Source organism: Dermochelys coriacea, chromosome 3 (genome assembly GCF_009764565.3).
Source record: "Dermochelys coriacea isolate rDerCor1 chromosome 3, rDerCor1.pri.v4, whole genome shotgun sequence".
Classification (NCBI taxonomy): Eukaryota; Metazoa; Chordata; order Testudines; family Dermochelyidae; genus Dermochelys; species Dermochelys coriacea.
This window is the reverse complement of record NC_050070.1, coordinates 1,750,144-1,763,068: the sequence shown is the minus strand read 5'-3', so window position 1 is coordinate 1,763,068 and position 12,925 is coordinate 1,750,144. Positions and strand designations below refer to the sequence as shown.

The following is a 12,925-nucleotide window of genomic DNA, read 5'->3' as shown; positions in this document are numbered from 1 at the left end:
TCTGTTATTTTCTTTGTGGGGCCTGTCCTGTAGCAGGTAACTTCTGGGTACTCTTCTGCACCATGCTCTGTATCTGCTCCCATTTGGGCCACTGCTACCTCTGCCCTTTGTCTCTGTTCCTTCCCATTCCCTTCTCTTTTCCGCTGCTATCTAGCGAGTACTGGTATGGCCCCGTCACTGGGGTATCTGAGAACCTCACAGCATGTAAGGACTTTATCCTCACAGCCCCACCGGGAGTCAGGGCAACTGGAGAACTGAGACACAGAGTGACTGAGTGACTTGCCAAGGTCACATAGAAAGTCTTTGGTGGAGCAAGGGATTGTACGTGGTTCTCCTAAGTGCCAGGATAGTGCTCTCACCACTAGACCACCCTTCCTCTCGTCTCTCTGTCTCTGCAGGTATCCTCTATTCTTCCCTCTACATTTCCTTCTCTGCATCACTTCACAGTTCCCATTCCCCAAGGGCTGCACGCCCATCCCCTTCCGTTACATCCGCTAAAGTGATCAACTGTGGAGCAGTTAATGTTGACACTCAAGTGTCTTCCTTTGGAGCTGATGTCCTCATGAGAGTAAGAGCCGATAGGGGAGTTTCATCTGTTTCAGGCTGTCTGCAGACTCAGGCAGATACCGTGCTAGTTCACATTTGAAAAGTTACCTCTGCAGCCACAAGGGGTAGAAACTGTTTTTTAAATGAAAGCTGAGATTCTCTTCAAGCTGGGAGTGTGATGCAGGCCACATAAATACACCATGCAGGCTGGATTCGACCCACAGGCCATACGTTTGAAACCCCTGCCTAGGGGAACATATCTGAGATCTGGCTTTTTCTGTCCATCTACACCACTAAAACTCTCATCCCGGCTCTTTTTATCTCCTACCTCACAACTGTAGCCAACTTCCCTGTAGTTTCCTGATACCCACTTCACCCCACTCCTCATAATCATTCAGAATGCTGCCACAGAGATCATAAGAACGGCCACACTGGGTCAGACCAATGGTCCATCTAGCCCGGAGTCCTGTCTTCTGAGAGTGGCCAGCGCCAGATGCCCCAGAGGGAATGAACAGAACAGGGAATCCATCCCGTTGACCATTCCCAGCTTCCAGCAAACAGAGGCTAGGGACACTTCAGAGCATGGTTTTGCATCTCTGCCCATCCTGGCTAATAGCCATTGATGGACTTATCCGCAATGAAGTTATCTAGTTCTTTTTTGAATGCTGTTATAGTCTTGGCCTTCATATCATCCTCTGGCAAAGAGTTCCACAGGTTACTTTTACGCTGTGTGAAGAAATACTTCATTGTGTTTGTTTTAAACCTGCTGCCTAGTAATTTCATTTTGTGACCCCTAGTTCTTGTGTTATGAGAACTTCCTTATTTACTTTCTCCACACTAGTTTTGATTGTATAGACCTCTATCGTATCCCCCCTTAGTCATCTCTTTTCCAAGCTGAAAAGTCCCACTCTTATTAATCTCTCCTCATATGGAAGCTGTTCCAGACCCCTCATCGTTTTTGTTGCCTTTTTCTGTATATTTTTCAATTCCAATATATCTTTTTTGAGATGGGGCGATCACATCTGCACACAGTATTCAAGATGTGGGCGTACCATGGATTTATACTGAGGCAATATGACATTTTCTGTCTTCTTATCTATCCCTTTCCTAATGATTCCCAACATTCTGTTTGCTTTTTTGACTGCCGCTGGACATTGAGTGGATGTTTTCAGAGAACTATCCACAATCACTTGCCCATAACCTCAGCTGTGCAGAACACAATGCCATCCACAGCCTCAGAAACAACTCTGACATCATAATCAAAAAGGCTGATAAAGGAGGTGCTGTCGTCATCATGAATAGGTCGGAATATGAACAAGAGGTTCCTAGGCAGCTCTCCAACACCACTTTCTACAAGCCATTACCCTCTGATCCCACTGAGGGTTACCAAAAGAAACTAGGTTTCAGAGTAGCAGCCATGTTAGTCTGTATTCGCAAAAAAGAAAAGGAGTACTTGTGGCACCTTAGAGACTAACAAATTTATTTGAGCATAAGCTTTCGTGAACTAAGGCTCACTTTATCGGATGCATCTGATGAAGTGAGCTATAGCTCACGAAAGCTTATGCTCAAATAAATGTGTTAGTCTCTAAGGTGCCACAAGTACTCCTTTTCTTTTTGCAAAAGAAACTACACCATCTGCTCAAGAAATTCCCTGGAAAAGCACAAGAACAAATCCACACAGACACAGCCCTAGAACCCCAACCAGGGGAATTCTATCTGCTTCCCAAGATCCATAAACCTGGAAATCCCGGATGCCCCATCACTCAGGCATTGGCATCCTGACAGCAGGATTGTCTGGCTATGTAGACTCCCTCCTCAGGCCCTAGGCTACCAACATTCCCAGCTATCTTCGAGACACCACTGATTTCCTGAGGAAACTACAATCCATCGGTGATCTTCCTGAAAATACCACCCTAGCCACTATGGATGTAGAAGCCTCTACACCAACATTCCACACAAAGATGGACTACAAGCCATCAGGAACAGTATCCCCGATAATGTCACGGCAAACCTGGTGGCTGAACTTTGTGACTTTGTCCTCATCCAGAACTATTTCACATTTGGGGACAATGTATACCTTCAAATCAGCGGCACTGCGATGGGTACCCGCATGGCCCCACAGTATGCCAACACTTTTATGGCTGACTTAGAACAACGCTTCCTCAGCTCTCATCCCCTAATGCCCCTACTCTACTTGCGCTACATTGATGACATCTTCATCATCTGGACCCATGGAAAAGAAGCCCTTGAGGAATTCCACCATGATTTCAACAATTTCCATCCCACCATCAACCTCAGCCTGGACCAGTCCACACAAGAGATCCACTTCCTGGACACTACGGTGCTAATAAGCGATGGTCACATAAACACCACCCTATATCGGAAACCTACTGACCGCTATACTTACCTACATACCTCCAGCTTTCATCCAGACCACATCACACTATGCATTGTCTACAGCCAAGCTCTGTGATACAACAGCATTTGCTCCAACCCCTCAGACAGAGACAAACACCTACAAGATCTCTATCATGCATTCCTACAACTACAGTACCCACCTGCTGAAGTGAAGAAACAGATTGACAGAGCCAGAAGAGTACCCAGAAGTCACCTACTACAGGACAGGCCCAACAAAGAAAATAACAGAACGCCACTAGCCATCACCTTCAGCCCCCAACTAAAACCTCTCCGATGCATCATCAAGGATCTACAACCTATCCTGAAGGACGACCCATCACACTCACAGATCTTGGGAGACAGGCCAGTCCTTGCTTACAGGCAGCCCCCCAACCTGAAGCAAATACGCATCAGCAACCACACACCACACAACAAAAACACTAACCCAGGAACCTATCCTTGCAACAAAGCCTGTTGCCAACTGTGTCCACATATCTATTCAGGGGACACCATCATAGGGCCTAATCACATTAGCCACACTATCAGAGGCTCGTTCACCTGCGCATCTACCAATGTGATATATGCCATCATGTGCCAGCAATGCCCCCCTGCCATGTACATTGGCCAAACCGGACAGTCTCTACGTAAAAGAATAAATGGACACAAATCAGACGTCAAGAATTATAACATTCAAAAACCACTCGAAGAACACTTCAATCTCTTTGGTCACTCGATTATAGATCTAAAAGTGGCAATTCTTCAACAAAAAAACTTCAAAAACAGACTCCAACGAGAGACTGCTGAATTGGAATTAATTTGCAAACTGGATACAGTTAATTTAGGCTTGAATAAAGACTGGGAATGGATGTGTCATTACACAAAGTAAAACTATTTCCCCTTGTTTATTTTCCCTCCTATTGTTCTTGTCAACTGCTGGAAATGGCCCACCTTGATTATCACTACAAAAGGTTCCCCCTCCCGCCCCTCCACCCCGCTCTCCTGCTGGTAATAGCTCACCTTTTCTGATCACTCTTGTTACAGTCTGTATGCTAACACCTATTGTTTCATGTTCTCTGTGTATATAAAATCTCCCCACTATATTTTCCACTGTATGCATCCGATGAAGTGGGCTGTAGCTCACGAAAGCTTATGCTCTAATAAATTTGTTAGTCTTTAAGGTGCGACAAGTCCTCCTTTTCTTTTTGCGGATACAGACTAACACGGCTGTTACTCTAAAACCTTTCTTGAGTGGTAACAGTTAATTTAGACCCCATCATTTTATATGTTTCAGAGTAGCAGCCGTGTTAGTCTGTATTCGCAAAAAGAAAAGGAGTACTTGTGGCACCTTAGAGACTAACAAATTTATTAGAGCATAAGCTTTCGTGTGCTACAGCTCACTTCGTCGGATGCATCCGATGAAGTGAGCTGTAGCTCACGAAAGCTTACGCTCTAATAAATTTGTTAGTCTCTAAGGTGCCACAAGTACTCCTCATCATTTTATATGTATAGTCAGGATTATGTTTTCCAATGTGCATTACTTTGCATTCATCAACACTGAATTTCATCTGCCATTTTGTTGCCCAGTCACCCAGTTTTGTGAGATTCTTTTGTAGCTCTTCGCAGTCTGCTTGGGACTTAACTACAGTAACACCTCACTTCACGTCCTCCCGGTTAATGTTTCACTATTAGGTTGCTGACCAATTAGAGAACATACTCCTTTACAGTCCTGCAGTGTTCCCTTAGAACGTTGTTTGGCTCCCCCCGTTCTGCCTGCCCGGTGCTCCTTCCAGGGACCGGGTCAGGGTACGGGGGCTTGCCCTAGTTCACCCACCAGGCATTCCAGCTGGGAATTGGGCAAGCCCCCGCACCCGCTCCCTGGTTGGAATGCTGGGCAGAGCGGGGCAAGCCCCTGCGCCCGCTCCCCCAGCAGGAGCACCAGATGGGCTTAATGGGGCAAGCCGCCACCCCCACACAGCCTGCTCCTCGGCAGGAGCCCCGGGCTGGTGGAACGGGGCAAGCCCCCGCAGCCTCACCAGGCTCCCCAACAGGAGCCCTGGGCAGCCGGAATGAGGCAAGCCCCTGGGCCCCTGCCCGCTCCCCGGCAGGAGCCCTGGGTGGGCAGAAGTTTTCAAGTTGCAATGGGGGAGGTTTAGATTGGATATTAGGAAAAACTTTTTCACTAAGAGGGTGGTGAAACACTGGAATGCGTTACCTAGGGAGGTGGTAGAATCTCCTTCCTTAGAGGTTTTTAAGGTCAGGCTTGACAAAGCCCTAGCTGGGATGATTTAACTGGGACTTGGTCCTGCTTTGAGCAGGGGGTTGGACTAGATGACCTTCTGGGGTCCCTTCCAACCCTGATATTCTATGATTCTAAGCCCCCGTGCCCTGACCCCGCTACACCCCTGCCTCAGCCAAGAATCACAATCATCATTGGTGAGTACACTATTAAATTGTTAGTTTAAAATTATTTAATATGTATGCTGTATATGTATATAATGTCTTCGGCGAAAAAAAATTCCCTGGAACCTAACCCCCACCCCCCCCACCCCCATTTACATTAATTCTTATGGGGAAATTGGATTTGATTAACATCCTTTTGCCTAAAGTTGAATTTTTCAAGAACATAACTAGGACGTTACGTGAGGAGTTACTGTATCTTGGGTAGTTTTGTATCATCTGCAAATTTTGCCATCTCACTGGTTACCCCCTTTTCCAGATTATTTCTGAATATGTTGAATAGGACCGGTTCCAGTACAGACCCCTGGGGGATACCACTATTTATCGCTCTCCATTCTGAAAATGGACCATTTATTTCTAACTTTTGTTTCCCATCTTTTAACTAATTACTGATCCATGAGAAGACCTTCCCTCTTATCCCATGACTTCTTACTTTGCTTAAGAGCCTTTGGTGAGGGACCTTGTCAAAGGCTTTCTGAATATCTAAGTACACTATATCCACTGGTCTGTCCACATACTTGTTGACCCCCTCAAAGAATTCTAGTAGATTGCTGAGACATGATTTCCCTTTACAAAAACTATGTTGACTCTTCCCCAACATATCATGTTCATCTCTGTGTCTGATAATTCTGTTCTTTACTGTAGTTTCAACCAGTGTGCCCAGTACTGAAATCAGGGTTACTGGCCTGTAATTGCTAGGATCACCTCTGGAGCCTCTTTTAAAAATTGGTGTCACATTAGCTATCCTCCAGTCATTGGGTACAGAAGCTGATTTAAATGATAGGTTACATACCACAGTTAGTAGTTCTGCAATTTCATATTTGAGTTCCTTCAAAACTCTTGGGTGATGCCACCTGGTCCTGGTGACTTATTACTATTTAGTTTATCAGTTTGTTCAAAAACCTCCTCTAATGATACCTCATCTTCCTAGCCTCTTACTTTCACCAGGTCACTTTCCATTTTGGGTCCCCACACTGGCTTCCCCTCCTCCACGGCATCAAATGCAATCCTCCACAATTAAGCTTCAGCCTGCATAGTTCTTGTCACCCCCCACCTGCTCCACCAACGATGGCCACCTTCATTATCTGTTTGTCAGCCTCACCCATGAGTGCTTCATTTTTTTTCTCCGGACTGTCCCTGTGCTTGAAACTCCTACCTTGAACTAATCTGTAAGGACACTGCACTGTCTCCCTGCAAATCCTTCCTGAAGTAGCTGTTCTACCACAGTGCCTATAGGAAATTGTAGGTGATAGCAGCTAGCTGGGGGCAGCAGACCCTAACCGGAGCAAAATGTTATATTCATGTTGAATGACTTGAAGCCAGTTGAATTATGCCCATAGCTTATCTGTGTAACGATATGCTCCTATCATTGTCACCCTCCTCTCTCCCTTCATTGGACTATTGCATCCCGTTTTACCTCGTCTTGAATTGGACTGTAGGCTCATCAGGGCACCCACAGCATCTATACCTGGGTCTGTGCAGTGCCCCACACAGTGGTGCCCTGATTCTGACTGGAGCCTCTGGGTGCTAATGAGATGTAACAAGGAAAATAACATGGGTTGCCCAGAGTTTCCCTCCTCCCTTTTTCAGGTGGGGAAATCACTTCCTGGCACTCCCTCATCTTTCAGACATTGCAGCGCAGTGTCTCGCTCTGATATATTTACTCTGGGGCTGGAGGTGTCATTTCCAGCTCCTGGAGGCATACCTGCGCTAGCTCTGATTGAGATAGAGCACTAACAATAGAGGGTAGCCACGATGCCTTGAGAAGCGGGACGGGCTGGGGTCTGGAACAGGATTGTACGTGGAATGGCTAGCCGGTGCTGCCACTCGCACTGCCACAGCATCTATTGTTAGCGTTAGCGTGCTAGCTCCATCCGGGTATGTCTGCCCAAGCTGGAAATTACCCCTCCAGCTCCACGGCAACCATCTCCTCTAGTTACACAATCGCTCCGCTCTGGGGTGGGACTGTGCTTTGTGTCTCCTAGTTTCCACCTCCACTTTGTGGTCACGGTCCAGCTGCTCTGCAACACGTGTATCTGTTGTAGCTTTACGTGTTGTCCTGTGCTGAGGTAACTGTGAGTGACGGGGCTCTGCAAGGATCTGTCCAGTGGATCACATTCTCATTTAGACTCCTTTTCGGATCCTCTCACTGTGCGGCAGAGGGAGTGTTTGCTGCTTTGGTTGAGGTGGCACCGGGATCTGAGTGCTCCTTCCTGATTGGCAGGGGAAATGGGCCTTGTTCTTCTCCACAGCCAGCCTTGCCAGGGTTCCTGTGCACATGGCATATTTGTTTGAGACTGAACAGATGGGTTTTGTCCCATTGGTGTAATTGGCTGTTAAAGTGGATCCCAAGACTTAGATCCCAGACAGCTGAATGGGTTGGATTATGCTGTCGGAGGCTGTGTCTAGCTAGTGGTTTCACTGTGGCACAGTTTACTTTAACCCTCTGGCTTTGCGGGGGCAGAAATGTATCCTTGGAAGGGGAGTTAGAGACAGAGAGACTCAGGATAGTTCCTGCTCCAGTTTGATTCACATTCTCTGCCCAAGTCCTGTTCACCTGGAACAGCGATGGCAACAGCTCCCACCAGGCTGCCCAAGGCAATGCCATGTTCACACCAGTAGCTGTCTTCCTTCTCTGAGCCTTGTTCTCTGTCCTGCTCCTAGCACACTGCGTTGGTGCCCTCCCTGAACCCTGGGCAGCCCCTCAGCCCAAAATGATCCACCAACTTCCTTCACAGAATAATAGAATATCAGGGTTGGAAGGGACCTCAGGAGGTCATCTAGTCCAACCCCCTGCTCAAAGCAGGGCCAATCCCCAACTAAATTATCCCAGCCAGGGCTTTGTCAAGCCTGACCTTCAAAACCTTTAAGGAAGGAGATTCCACCACTTCCCTAGGGAACACATTCCAGTATTTCACCACCCTCCTAGTGAAAAAGTTATTCCTAATATCCAACCTAAACCTCCCGCACTGCAACTTGAGTCCATTACTCCTTGTTCTGTCATCAGCTACCACTGGCTGAAAACAGTCTAGATCCATCCTCTTTGGACCCCCCTTTCAGGTAGTTGAAAGCAGCCATCAAATCCCCCCTCATTCTTCTCTTCCACAGACTAAACAATCCCAGTTCCCTCAGCCTCTCCTCAGAAGTCATGTGTTCCAGTCCCCTAATCATTTTTGTTGCCGCTGGACGTTTTCCAATTTTTCCACATCCTTCTTGTAGTGAGGGGCCCAAAACTGAACACAGTGCTCTAGATGAGGCCTCACCAATGTCGAATAGAGGGGAACGATCACATCCCTCAATCTGCTGGTAATGCCCCTACTTATACAGCCCAAAATGCCATTGGCCTTCTTGGCAACAAGGGCACACTGTTGACTCATATCCAGCTTCTCGTCCACTGTAACCCCTAGGTCCGTTTCTGCAGAACTGCTGCCGAGCCATTCGGTCCCTAGTCTGCAGCAGTGCATGGGATTCTTCCGTCCTAAGTGCAGGACTCTGCGCTTGTCCTTGTTGAACCTCATCAGATTTCTTTTGGCCCAATCCTCTAATTTGTCTAGGTCCCTCTGTATCCTATCCCTACCCTCCAGCGTATCTACCACTCCTCCCAGTTTAGTGTCATCTGCAAACTTGCTGAGGGTGCAATCCACACCATCCTCCAGATCATTTATGAAGATATTGAATAAAACCGGCCCGAGGACCGACCCTTGGGGCACTCCACTTGATACCGGCTGCCAACTAGACAGGGAGCCATTGATCACTACCCGTTGAGCCCGACAATCTAGCCAACTTTCTATCCACCGTATAGTCCATTCATCCAGCCCATACTTCTTTAACTTGCTGGCAAGAATACTGTGGGAGACGGTGTCAAAAGCTTTGCTAAAGTCAAGGAACAACACGTCCACTGCTTTCCCCTCATCCATAGAGCCAGTTATCTCGTCATAGAAGGCAATTAGATTAGTCAGGCATGATTTGTCCTTGGTGAATCCATGTTGACTGTTCCTGATCACTTTCCTCTCCTCCAAGTGCTTCAGAATTGATTCCTTGAGGATCTACTCCATGATTTTTCCAGGGACTGAGGTTAGGCTGACTGGCCTGTAGTTCCCAGGATCCTCCTTTTTCCTTTTTTTAAAAGATGGGCCCTACATTAGCCTTTTTCCAGTCATCCAGGACCTCCCCCAATCGCCATGAGTTTTCAAAGATAATGGCCAATGGTTCTGCCATCACAGCCGCCAACTCCTTTAGCACTCTCGGATGCAGCGCATCCAGCCCCATGGACTTGTGATCGTACAGCTTTTCTAAATAGTCCCGAACCACTTCTTTCTCCACAGAGGGCTGGTCACCTCCTCCCCATGTTGTGCAGCCCAGTGCAGTAGTCTGGGAGCTGACCTGGTTCGTGAAGACAGAGGCAAAAAAGGCATTGACTACATTAGCTTTTTCCACATCCTCTGTCACGAGGTTGCCTCCCTCATTCAGTAAGGGGCCCACACTTTCCTTGACTTTCTTCTTGTTGCTAACATACCCGAAGAAATCCTTCTTGTTACTCTTAACATCTCTTGCTAGCTGCATCTCCAGGTGTGATTTGGCCTTCTTGATTTCACTCCTGCATGCCCGAGCAATATCTTTATATTCTTCCCTGGTCATTTGTCCAATCTTCCACTTTTTGTAAGCTTCTTTTTTGTGTTTAAGATCAGCAAGGATTTCACTGTGAAGCCAACCTGGTCGCCTGCCATATTTACTATTCTTTCTACACATCGGGATGGCTTGTCCCTGTAACCTCAATAAGGATTCTTTAAAATACAGCCAGCTCTCCTGGACTCCTTTCCCCTCATGTTATTCTCCCAGGGGATCCTGCCCATCAGTTCCCTGAGGGAGTCAAAGTCTGCTTTTCTGAAGTCCAGGGTCCGTATTCTGCTGCTCCCCTTTCTTCCCTGTGTCAGGATCCTGAACTCGACCGTCTCATGGTTACAGCCTCCCAGGTTCCCATCCACTTTTGCTTTCCCTACTAATTCAAGAAGAGCTCTGCCCCTAGTTGGTTCCTCCAGCACTGGCACCAGGAAATTGTCCCCTACACTTTCCAAAACTTCCTGGGTTGTCTGTGCGCCGCTGTGTTGCTCTCCCAGCAGATATCAGGGTGATTGAAGTCTCCCATAAGAACCAGAGCCTGTGATCTAGTAACTTCCGTGAGTTGCTGGAAGAAAGCCTCGTCCACCTCATCCCCCTGGTCCAGTGGTCTATAGCAGACTCCCACCACGACATCACCCTTGTTGCTCACGCTTCTAAACTTAATCCAGAGACTCTCAGGTTTTTCTGCAGTTTCATACCGGAGCTCTGAGCAGTCGTACTGCTCCCTTACATACAATGCAACTCCCCCACCTTTTCTGCCCTGCCTGTCCTTCCTGAACAGTTTATATCCATCCATGACAGTACTCCAGTCGTGTGAGTTATCCCACCAAGTCTCTGTTATTCCAATCACATCATAATTCCTTGACTGTGCCAGGACTTCCAGTTCTCCCTGCTCGTTTCCCAGGCTTCTTGCATTTCACTGACCTTTGAGCTCTGTCTCCTGCTCCCAGCACTCTTCGACTGTGTGTGCAAGAGAGAAATGGACAGTTGTACAAAGAGGTCTGTCCCCTTGTGGAAAGCTCAGCTCTGCACACTAACATGCTGGGACCAGTGTACAAAGGACTTTAACTGATAAGAGCAGACAAGGCTCAGCAGCACTAAGAATTGGCTCAGAACAGTCAGTCTGAACTGGAGCAGTGCCAGTGTGTAAGTACACAAGCTGCACTGGTTCCACTAGTCTTCCTCCTCCTATCCCAGATTATAGCGGTGGCCTTTGAAAATCTCCCAGAATCCTTCTGGGGGCCGTGCTGGGACTGTACCCGTTGGTCATTGCAACTGAATCGGTTGAGAACTCTGTCTCCGGAGTGGATGCTGGGCACAAGCGTGTGGGTTCTTACAGTGGTTTACTGTGACTAGTGGTTCAGTCTTCTACTATAGGTGCTGTTGGTGCATTGTGGTGTCCCAACTCTCACCTGGCGACCTCTCAGCTCACAGCTGCACCACTGGGCCAGGATTGTTCTCAACACTAACACAGGTGCTTTGCCAGCAGCTCTGTGCGAATGCCCCCTTTTGTCCAGATGCTCTGCAACACAAAGATTCAGTGTCCTGCAGGAGTCAGCTTCTCTGCCAGTCCGCATCCAAACAAAAGAGAGGGCTTACCCCACACTCTCCCCTTAACCACTGCCCCAGTGCAGCAGGTGTAACCAGCCTTGGGGGGCCTTTGGGCAAGGCCCTCTCCATTTAACCCTTTCCATGGAGTTTCACCAATCCATAGTCTGCATTTCGTGGCTAGCTTTGCAGTGGCAGGAGTGCTCTCCTATTGAGGATGCTGCAGACAAGCTTGCTGCTGCTGACACAGGTTCCTCTCAGTTATGTGGCTGCAGAGCATCTTGGTTTTAGTTTGGAGCAGAGTGTCTATTTGCCCACGTCTCAGGGAAGTGTCTGAGCTGGAGCTTTAGGGTAAAATAACAGTTGAAAGGCTTCCTGGAGGTGGTAAAGTTCAAGGCTATTTCAGCATCACATTTGCTATAGTATCAGAGCCACACGATTACCTGACTGGACTGCATACACACACAGATGCATAGTGACAGGTAACATGAGATACAAACACACAGCATCAGGTAACACCCGATGCAAACACAAACACACGATGCAAACACACAGCATCAGGTAACACCCGATGCAAACACAAACACACGATGCAAACACACAGCAATGGGTAACACATACATAGGTATTGTAAGAACAGTACGGCAGTGGAACAGACACCTAGGGAGGTTGTGGAAGTTCCTTCACTGGAGATTTTCAAAAGGAAGCTGGAGCCATCTGTCTGGGATGGTTTAGACACATCAAATCCTGTGTCTGGGCTGGGGCGTTAGACTTGATGACCCTTGTGGTCCCTTCTAATCCTCTGGTTCTGTGACACCAGCACGGGTAGCACAGGCACGCTCATGTTGACACAGAAGTGACTGGGTGCAAGCATGGGCATGTTCTCATACCAGCACATTCACCCCTTTTCCCTCTCCCACTGGTCTCTTTTGGGCTGGGAGGGGGGAGAGCCCACATATGTGCACATGGGTACGTACACACCCACACATAGAGGAGGTAGCCTGCATTACATTTGATTGCATCTGAGACACTGGTGAAGAATCAGGCTAGCTGGTGCTGTTGGCCAGACAGGGAGACCAGGGCGAGCCATGCTCAGCTGTGTCCTCTGTTCCGACTGTACTGTTGCGCTTGAACACAGTCCAGTTACGTGGTGTAGTCAAGCTTTCACGCCCCAGTAATGCTGTAACGTTTCTCTAGCATCTTCCCTGGGAGGATCTGGACCCCTTAACAGCCCCTCCTGTGAGGTGTGCTTGGTGAGTACTGTCCCCATTTGCGATGGGAAACCCGAGCCATAGTGTGGTTCAGAGACTTGCCCCCCTGGTCCCGCAGGGAGTCAGGGGAAGAGCTGAGAACAGAA

The 12,925-nt window shown here is 48.0% G+C and overlaps 1 protein-coding gene across 18 annotated transcripts in view; it reads left to right on the top strand.

Moving 5' to 3' along the window:
- Window positions 1–12,925, top strand: part of DNMT3A (DNA methyltransferase 3 alpha) — a 242,092-nt gene that overhangs the window by 165,169 nt on the left and 63,998 nt on the right. The gene's annotated exons all lie outside the window — the stretch shown is intronic.